At 33.6% G+C, this 10079-nt stretch overlaps 1 long non-coding RNA gene across 1 annotated transcript; it reads left to right on the top strand.

Annotated features, from left to right (window-relative positions):
- The first annotated feature begins 4596 nt into the window (after positions 1-4596).
- On the top strand, positions 4597-5822 carry LOC120262341. The gene is made up of 3 exons (XR_005536758.1): positions 4597-4659; positions 5010-5298; positions 5385-5822. It is a non-coding gene; the product is annotated as an uncharacterized LOC120262341 (long non-coding RNA).
- The last annotated feature ends 4257 nt before the right edge of the window (positions 5823-10079 follow it).

The following is a 10079-nucleotide window of genomic DNA, read 5'->3' as shown; positions in this document are numbered from 1 at the left end:
ACAGATTAGTTTTTGACTCCTCAAAAACCCCTTCCTTTTGAATACAATGATTTTTTTAAACCCCCAAACATCTAATAGTGATTGATAGAGTTAATTTGGAATTTTTTTGGACGAAATTGTCCCTGCAGTGGGAAGTTATGGCAAGTGTGACGGGGTTTGACTATAATGCCCTTAGGGTACAGATGAGTTTCTATTTGAAAAATGAAGCTTCTATTTAAAAATATGAGGTATGAGGTTACATTTTAAAAATGAGTTTCTGTTTAAAAAAATGAGTTTTCTATTTAAAAAAATGAGTTTTTTTGTTTAAAAAAATTGAGTTTTTCGTTTAAGAAATGAGTTTTTACATTTAAGAAAAGAGGTTTCGTTTAAAAAAATGAGGTCTCTGTTTAAGAAATGAGTTTTACGTTTAAGAAATGAGGGTTTTTGTTTAAAAAAATGAGGGTCTGCATTTAAGAAATGAGTTTTTTTGTGGTGTATTTATCACCCCCAAAAATCTCTTTATTGCGGTTGAGATGAGCTGAGTGAGACAAAGCATGCGGCTCACAATCACAGTCACGTTGCATGAAAAATGGGATTTCATGTTCGAGAGAAAAGGTGCGACCTTTCGATGCCTTCGCTCGACGACGAGGAGCATGCGGTCTTCCCGAGGTCGGCGGCGAAGAAGATGAAAGAGATGAGGTCGACGGCGGGGAAGGCGATGAAGGCGAAGCGGCGAGATCGAACCCTCGTCGGCGCCGCTTCCTCCCTCCGTTCCTGTCGCGACTTAGGCACCATGGATCTAAACCCGGAATGATCCCTAACCCTAACCCTATTGCTATCCATGTTGCGGTCTCCGCGATCGAGAATGGTTCGGTTCAAGTTCGGCTACGTCTTATCCAGCGTCGCCATCGAAGACCTCACCACTCCGACCGCCGAGGAGCGTCGCCAGCCGGATCGCCAGCCCTGATAAAGATTTCTCCTTTAAGACCCCACACGAGCATGCCGCCCGAGATCGCTCGCCCGGATCCGAGCTCGGCACTCAGCGTTCGCGCGAGATCAGCGACGATGAGATACTCAATGTCCCTACTCAATGAGGTCTCTGTTTAAAAAATAAGCTCTTTGTTTAAGAAATGAGTTCTCTGTTTATATGCTTGTTTGTCTTTGTTTAACTATCGATGTTTTACATTTTAATATATTGCGTTTACGTTTAAAAAAAGTGCTTAAATATCGTTGTTTCTATTTAAATATATGCGAGTGCAACCTTTCGATGCCTTCGCTCGACGGCGAGGAGCATGCGGTCTTCCCGAGGTCGGCGACGAAGAAGATGAAAGAGATGAGGGTCGACGACGGGGAAGGCGATGAAGATGAAGGCGAAGGCGGCGAGATCGAACCCTCATCGGCACCGCTTTCCTCCCTCCGTTCCCAGTCAGCGACTTAGGCGCCATGGATCGAACCCCGGAATGATCCATAACCCTAACCCTATTGCTATCCATGTTGCGGTCTCCGCGATCGAGAATAGTTCCGTTCGAGTTCGACCCCGTCTTATCCAGGCGTCGCCACGAAGACCTCACCACTCCGAGCCGTAGGAGCGTCGCCAGCCGGATCGCCAGCGCTGATAAAGATTTCTCCTTTAAGACCCCGCACGAGCATGCCACGCTCGAGATCGCTCGCCGGATCCGGAGCTCGGCACTCAGCGTTCGGCGAGATCGTGACGATGAGATACTCAATGTCCCTACTCAGTGAGGGTTTTACGTTTAAAAAAATGAGGGTCTTTGTTTAAAAAAATAAGCTCTGCATTTTAAGAAATGAGTTCTCTGTTTATATGCTTGTTTGTCTTTGTTTAACTATCGATGTTTACGTTTAATATATTGCGTTTACGTTTAAAAAAAGTGCTTAAATATCGTTGTTTCTATTTAAATATGTATGCAGTGGCCAAGATTAATTGGTTTTTATATCCGGGATTAATTTATCATGTAAATATTTGTTTTTACGTTTAAATATTAATGTTTTTCTGTTTAAAAAATGAGTTTTATGTTTAAAAAAATGAGGTTTATGTTTAAGAAATGAGTTTTCTGTTTAAGAAATGAGGTTTCTGTTTAAGAAATGAACTCTCATTTAAGAAATGAGTTCTATGTTTTAAAAAAATGAGCTCTCTGTTTAAGAAATGAGTACATGCAAAAGGAATGCAAAAAGAATGAAAAATGTATGCAAAAAGGTTTAAGAGCGATGATGGAATTTCATAATGCAGGGGGTAAAAAGGAAGTGAAACAATAAAGGAAGGGTTGTCTGAGGTATGCAAAACTCACAGGGGCTGTTTGGGAAGTTTTAAAATTATCGAGGGGTAAACAGTAATTTTCCCATAAAATTATTATATTAAATTTGATAATGAGTGATAATAACAAATACTATGGCTAGCTAAATATCGATATTCAAATATTTATGTTTTTATATTTAGATATATATTTTTTATTGAATTTATAAATATATAATTATCAATTAATTAGGATATTAATGTTAAAAATTTAATAACAAATAATAAGAAAATCCTTAAAAAAGAAAAAAAATCAATTGCTATCTCAAAATCTCTAAAAAATAATCATTGCAAGTTGCGTAAATCCGTCAATTGGTGAGTTTTATCTCTTTGCTAAATTTTTTCCGAGTTTATATTTTATCTTTCATTACGGGGATTTATCATTTTCCCCACTTTGTTTGTTTATATCTAATTTAATTTGTTTAATTTTTTTGTGTAATTATTTGTTGTGTAAAAATATTTGGTATTTGTTGAATAATTGTTACATTTAATAATTGAATTAGATTATGAATTTGTATTAAGTTGTTTTTAATTGTATTATTTGTTAATTTAGTACTTAACTGCTAGTGCAGTTAATTGATAATACACTTAAACAAAAATTTTTAGATGGATATATATTTTTATGTTTTTAAAATATTAATTATTATAATCTCAAGTTTTAATTAATATAATTTTTTAATATTTATAAATTTTTTAAAAATTAAATTCAGCACCTTTAATTTTATTGGTAGTTCCAGCTAGCTGCAATTAAGCATTTAACCGATAGGCCCTCACCGGACGTCATGTGGTTTGGGTTTACTGTAAATTCACACCCATAATTGGAGACCGGCTATCATCACTACATCCAACAGCGAGGATTTTTAAATATCTCACACCAACACTTTTCATATTAAGATTAATGGTACTAGGCCATGAGTTTATTTTTTTAAAGTAAGAATTAGAGTTTGTAATTTATCATATTCCTAATAATCTAGGTATTACTGGATCGGATAAATATGCCAAAACCCTGTAAATTACATAAAATTTGAATTTTTAGTTGGCCGAAAATGTACATTTGGAAGCAACAATACAATTTTTAGATTGGTCACATGCCAGTGATTACTCACTACATGACATATTAGATAATAATGTTTAAACTCACAATGGCATGTATGAAATATCATATTAATAAGAATTAAATTCATTCTTTTAAATTCCTTCTGTAATCACTAATCAGAGGTTTATGTTTGACTTATAATTTACCCATATTTCTTTACAAAAATTAAAATTTAAATAGTAAAAAATTTAAAAATTTTATATTAGTTTTAATATTGAGTTATTTTTAGGTCATTAATGATAAAAAATCATCAAATCATCACTTAAAAATAATTATTTCAGATTTCTTATAATTAATAAATTGGTTTTATCCATGTTTAAATTAGAAAACATATGATAATAAAAGTTGTGCACATTATTTTTCTCCCAAAAATCAATTTTCTTTTTAAGAACTGAAAAATTATATAGCTTGAGTTATTAAATTTCGATGGTTTCTATATTACTTTTTGTTTGAAAAAAATGTGAAAAAGCTTTTTAATGATAGGTCAAAGTTTAATAACCATATAATTATTAAGTTGGATAAATTTCTCCTAATATTATACTTACCATTAATTTATACACAAGTCTAATTATTAAAAACCATCCATTCAATAAGTGGTTGGTATCACATTTGCCTCCAACTCAAACATTAAAAAAATTCAAATTTTTATCTTTTGAATTATCCATATTTTAAAAAAATAATAAATAAATAAAGTAATAAATAAATATATATTTTTTTGTAATTTTTGAGCCATAAGTTTTTAGAGGGTGAGATATTACAAAAATACACTCATTTAGCAGATATTTTTGCGTATACAAGATTCAGAATTAATTACTAAAGCAACTCGAACGACAACCCCAACAAGAAACACACTTTTTGTTTCCCTTTTAAATCAATATATTTTCTTTCTATACTCGGTGTTATATCTCCTTTTTGGTTTGAGGTTGAAAGGAGCTCGTAGACCCTTGCCATGACCTTGATTTTGGAATCCGAATCCGAATTCGAATCCAAATCTGAATAGCTTGTTTTTCCCGCTGAGACTAAGCAACCGAATTATTATTCTCCTTCGCTTGTATTGATTTATATCATACTCGATTATAATAATAAATCAATGTGCTCATATCCATTATTATCAAGGTTAAGGAAACGTACACAAACCACTTTTAATGAAAGGAAAAGTACATCCGGTCCATACTTTGTTGCAAGCTCTTGTTGAGCAGGAGTGCAATGTCTTGTATCATCAAGTAGGCAATTCACTTGATTTGATGTAACAATGAAGAGCGGAGCAGAGCAAGTAAGTCTAGAGCAACCAAATAAAAATATTCCACACTCTGTCCTTCAAACCCACTCCCACTCTACAATGTCAAATCCGTTCTGCCAATAGAATACAAACTAGTACTCATATTGTTCTGCATATTAACCAATTTGTTCATCTAAGAATTTGAGTTGTGCTTCTTTATTAATAAAACTATAATTTAATTATATCTTTTACATAAATTATTAACTCAATAATTATGTGCAAAGGAAAGGAGCAATATCTGGAAATATACCAACAAGTGAATCAGTGTGATGTTGCGGCAGTTACAAAGCACAACCTCCGCATTAAATGGCCTTTACATTTCTCACAGTATTTTATTTGATCAGGCATGGCAGACTTGGAGTTGAGTAATAAATGAGGGAGGGAAGGAGGGGGGTCAATGCGAGCAAATAGCACGAGGACCATGTCTGCTACTCTGCCAACAACCCACATCCCTGTCTCTGTTCAACCCGTCAAATCCCACTACCCTTTCCCAGCTCCAATCCCACAAGCTCCTCCTTGATCTCGTCTTCTCTTTCCCATTTCCCTCTTCAATCAACCTCTGTTTCTTTCGCTCAACTATGCCTGCCAAAAATCTTCTCATGTTTCTTCTCTTACTCCTATCCTTGAATTCAGGTAATGACTATTATTGTCAACTTCTACTTTGCATGGCTCTCTGTGTCTCATTGTTTTATCTTTAATTTTCTTTGGCGATACTTAAGTTCACACAATTGGCATGGACATGCCGAGGGAGAGGTTTCTTATGCAGAAGAGGCGGAAGGATTTGGGATCAAGGCCTCCAAGGTGTGTAAACAAGTGCTTGAGTTGCCGGCCTTGCATGGCCACATTGGTTGTTTCTCCACGTCATGAGACCAAGCTTCTCAAACCATCCACACATGTAGAAGATGATACTTATTATCTTCTCTCGTGGAAATGCACTTGTGGAGATAGATTATTTCAACCTTGATCTCTTTAAATATTTAATGTACACTGATATTAGTGTCTCCTCATTTGATGTTTCTTGTATCATATATGTGTATGATACTGACGATGGATTTTCAGAAGTCTCAACATTCTGTGTGTGTGTGTGTGTGTGTCTTAGCTTCTATTGTAATGCACGATCATATGTTCTGCAATATCAAGGAGGGCAAGTGTGTCTTAGCTCGCACGATCATATGTTTTGCAATATCAAGGAGGCAAGCCTGCCAAAAATGAATCATAACCTGCAGTCATGTTTGCTAAGCTAGAAGAGAAGAAGAACAAGGATATTGGCATTAACAGTGTCTTTATATATATATAATAGGATATCTCCACAGGAAGTCATGCTTTTAATGGAAGAACTTAAATAGCAATAACTCATCCCAAAATCATTAAAAGCAGCTTTGCCAAGAGCCAGGTACCATGGCAGACTGCCAGTATGAAAGTTGTCTCTCTGGCAACAAGTAGTTCCATCTAGTCATGTAAGTATATGTATGCATAATGTGGTCAAGTGTACATGTGGCTTGCTCGATCTACTACAACAGCTGATAATCCCATATAAAATTACTATCTTAAATATGAATATATATCACTATGGGCCGTTTGGTTCGTGGTAATGACATATTACCACGTAACGAGATTACCATGGTAATATGAGTGGGAATGTTATATTGTTGAGAATATTGGGGTAATTTAATATAACCATGTTTGGTTGCGAACTCTTATTAATGGGAATAATTTATTACTGTGTTTGGTTGTTATGGTAATCTATTTGTTAAAATATTAAAACTTATAAAATTACCATGGTAATCCAAGATAGACACCAAATTTGGTGGTAATAGGATTACCACTTCCTTGGTAATATTTATAAGTTGGTAATGTGATATTACCATCTAGATTACCACTTATGCAATGCCAAACGTGGTAATATTTTCAGATTACCACGTAACACGTGGTAATCTTTCTACATTACCGCGAACCAAACGGCCCCTACAAGTAATCAGGCATTTTGTGAAGGTTTTGTAGAACCACCACTAACTGTCGCATTCCTGGCGGTTTGCAGAACTGCCTCCAAAGGCATGTATTTCGTGACATTTCGTGACCATTTTTTGCTCACTGTCGCGAATTGCAACCATTTCGCAATGGTTGTGCCCTTAAAGTATAAAAATGTGTTTTTGTTATTTCTTTAATTTTAGTTTAGAGCTATATAGTTAAAACCGGGTAGAACCCCGAACCAAGCTCTATCGACCCGCGGCGCCAACAAATGACCGTACACCTATAAGGCCGAAACCAAGTAGACATATAAGGCCTCAAAACCTGATCCAAAACAAAACAAAGAATTAAACTCAGTGGATTGCAAAAAACAATACAAACTTATTCAAATAAAACATAGGCCCATAATAAACGGGACTTATTACATGCTAAAACTCGACGATTGCTTAACGATCCCCATTAAGCTATTCGCCATTCAACTTTACTCTTGATATGAAAAGATATTAAACAACAAATTATGAGCTTGACAACCCAGTAAGCACCCACTAAAAAATATAGGGATCATTTACAAAAATCATAAATTATCAAAATCAAAATTAGAAATCAAATTTATTTCAAATAAACACAGATGTCAAAACCAAGCATATTGGTCCCCCAAACAACTATTGCCGAAACAAAATAACAGAACTCATATATTTAATCTCGGTGGCCCGAGCCAGAATATCAGAGCTCATAAGTTTACCCTCATTGACCCGAGCTAGATTTATTAGGGGCCGTTATTCTTCACTGACGGAAAGCGGTGAGAAACTATAGTTTCTATATCATAATACATGTCGACACTGTCAGTGTTTAACCCCCAGTGACAGGGTTATTGCAAAGTTAGTTTGGGGCCTACGAGTACTGTGTCAAAATATTTCATGTTTACAAAACAATAAATTATCAGAATTCATATTGGGCAAAATGCAAGTTATTTGCAGTCGCGTGATCCCATTTTTATCATATCAAAATAAACCAGTTATTTTAATCCAAACATGAAATGATTTACAAGAAAAAAATATTAACAATAATTAATCAGAGGTTAACTAAAAGATATCTGAAATTCAAAAATGAAGTCATACATATTTAGATAAGCTGTCTAAACTTAAGAACTTAAATAATCTAAATTTAAATAGATATTCAAAATTTTCAAATGATTCCAATCCAAAATAAAATATCACTAACTCGAAATTGCAAATAATTTAAAGTAATTATGAAAATAATAATAAATAAATAATTTAAAATATAAATCAAAATAATCACTATTTTTTTCTCTCAAAAATTCCAAAAGTTCAGAAAACTAGAACTTTCAAATATACCTGATTAACGCCAAAAAATATTCCCAAACCTTACACCTTTGGCATGTCCTATATTTGGAAAGCGATTCTATTAGCTTTCAAATGACAAATCGAGGATAACAAGCAATAGTATTAAACAAAAAGATTTTTAGAAGGGTACAAATGCAAAAAAAGTTCAACTATTATTCTACACTCCCAAATATTGATTATTACGAGGGTACAACAGCAATTACCCACTCTAAAAGCCATATCAATAATTCCAACATGATCAATGAGTACTAAAACCTTCATAAATTCACATACACTTTTCCAAATCACAAATTTCAAAATTCTGGGAAAAATAGACACCTAACACTATGACATATCCGAAATTCACACAACTTAGAATACTACACAATTTATTTGAGAATAGTAATTCACTCTTCTTAACAATAGGTCCTAGAGATTTCTTGGTCCATCATGCTATTGCTCTAGGTTTGCATACAACTACATTGATTTTATTCAATTGAATGTCCAACTATTTCTACATGCTTGTAATTCAGAAGTATCCCTTTCAAATATGAATATCTCTTAATATAAAATTTCAAAAGCAATAATATTTTACATGCTGTCAGATAACTCAGTAATGCATCACTTTCTTATTTTATGCTATACCAGATAAAACATCTACGACCATGAGAAAAACCAAACAAACTTCAGATTTTGCACAGTAATATCATTGGGCACAACTACACGAATAATGCTATAACTTTTAAACTACTCATCCAAAGAATATAAATTTTTACAGGTATCTAGAAAATATCAAACTCTATAACTTTGTTATATCACTCTTCTCCAAATTCCATTTACAAGATCATCAAATTGGCTAAGCAATCTTTATATTTTCTGCAGAAATATTATTGAGCTATAGAAATATGATCAAATCTCACAATTTACATGGCTAAAAATTCTTAAATTTTGCAGAGTCAAATATAAAATCTTCCTCTATAACTTTCTTATATAAATCTAAATCAAAATCAGAACTTAAAGTTATGAAATTAATCAAAAGTTGTTCAAGGGCAGCACAGAAATCCTGTCCGCATCACATGCGTCTAAAAATTTATAATTTACAGAATACTAGTCCAAAAATTCTGAAATTTGCAGGTATTTAAATAACGTCGAACTCTACAAGTTTATTATTCGACTCTCCTCCAAATTCGGCCTCTAAGAGCTCTAAAATCGAAGAGGAGTTTGTACCATTTTTAAAAATGAAATCTGAAACCTATCAATTTAATCTCAAACTCAAACAAGAAGCTAACCTTACCCATCCATCCATCCATCCATCACTGATATCCGACATTAACATATCAAGATAAAAAAAATAAAAAAAATAACAATAATAGTTCTAAAATATTTTTCAAAGGTCCGAGGAAGAGGGTTCTTACCTCATCAATAGCGATAAACTGAGATCTTTCTCTTTTTCCACGTCGCGACACCACCGCAAATAGGGAGAGAAGGAGGAGACTAGGTCTTTCTCATTTTTCCTAATGGTGATCTAAATCGGAAGGAGTTGAAGAGGTGTATAGGGTTTTGAACTGAAAACTCAATCAATGGCTAGGATTTAGTTAAGTAATATCAATGACTAAGATTAAAATTATAAACAATGGCTAGGATTAAAATCACATCAACGGCTAGGATTTAATTAAGGGGTGGGGCTCACAATCGGCCTCATTGGATACCTAGATTTACACTTTTTTAATTGAAAATAAAAGGTTAACCTTGAAATCAAGTTTTATGTGGGACCAAGGAGATCCATGAAGGCATAGTAGTACATTAAAGTAAAGGCTTTTTATACTAAAAAGCTATGAAATAGAACCGTAAACTAGACTTTCATTGGAGCTTAGGCCTCGCTAGTTGGATCTCCTTTATTGAGCTCTCTCAAGATGTTGAGACTGTGTTTGTGTAATGTGTATTTAATTTTTTTAATGTTTGAAGAACTTCTTTATGAAGCTTATTTGGTGTGATATTCATGAATTTAGCTTATATTTTTATGAGATTTTTAAATTTAAATATGAGATAAAACTTGTTTTGTTTGATACTTTATATGTATTTGACTTAAAAAAATTAATTTAT

The sequence above is a fragment of the Dioscorea cayenensis genome, chromosome 5 (assembly GCF_009730915.1).
Source record: "Dioscorea cayenensis subsp. rotundata cultivar TDr96_F1 chromosome 5, TDr96_F1_v2_PseudoChromosome.rev07_lg8_w22 25.fasta, whole genome shotgun sequence".
In the NCBI taxonomy this organism is placed as follows: domain Eukaryota; kingdom Viridiplantae; phylum Streptophyta; class Magnoliopsida; order Dioscoreales; family Dioscoreaceae; genus Dioscorea; species Dioscorea cayenensis.
The sequence above is the reverse complement of the archived record's forward strand: the minus strand, read 5'-3'. Positions and strand labels throughout refer to the sequence as shown.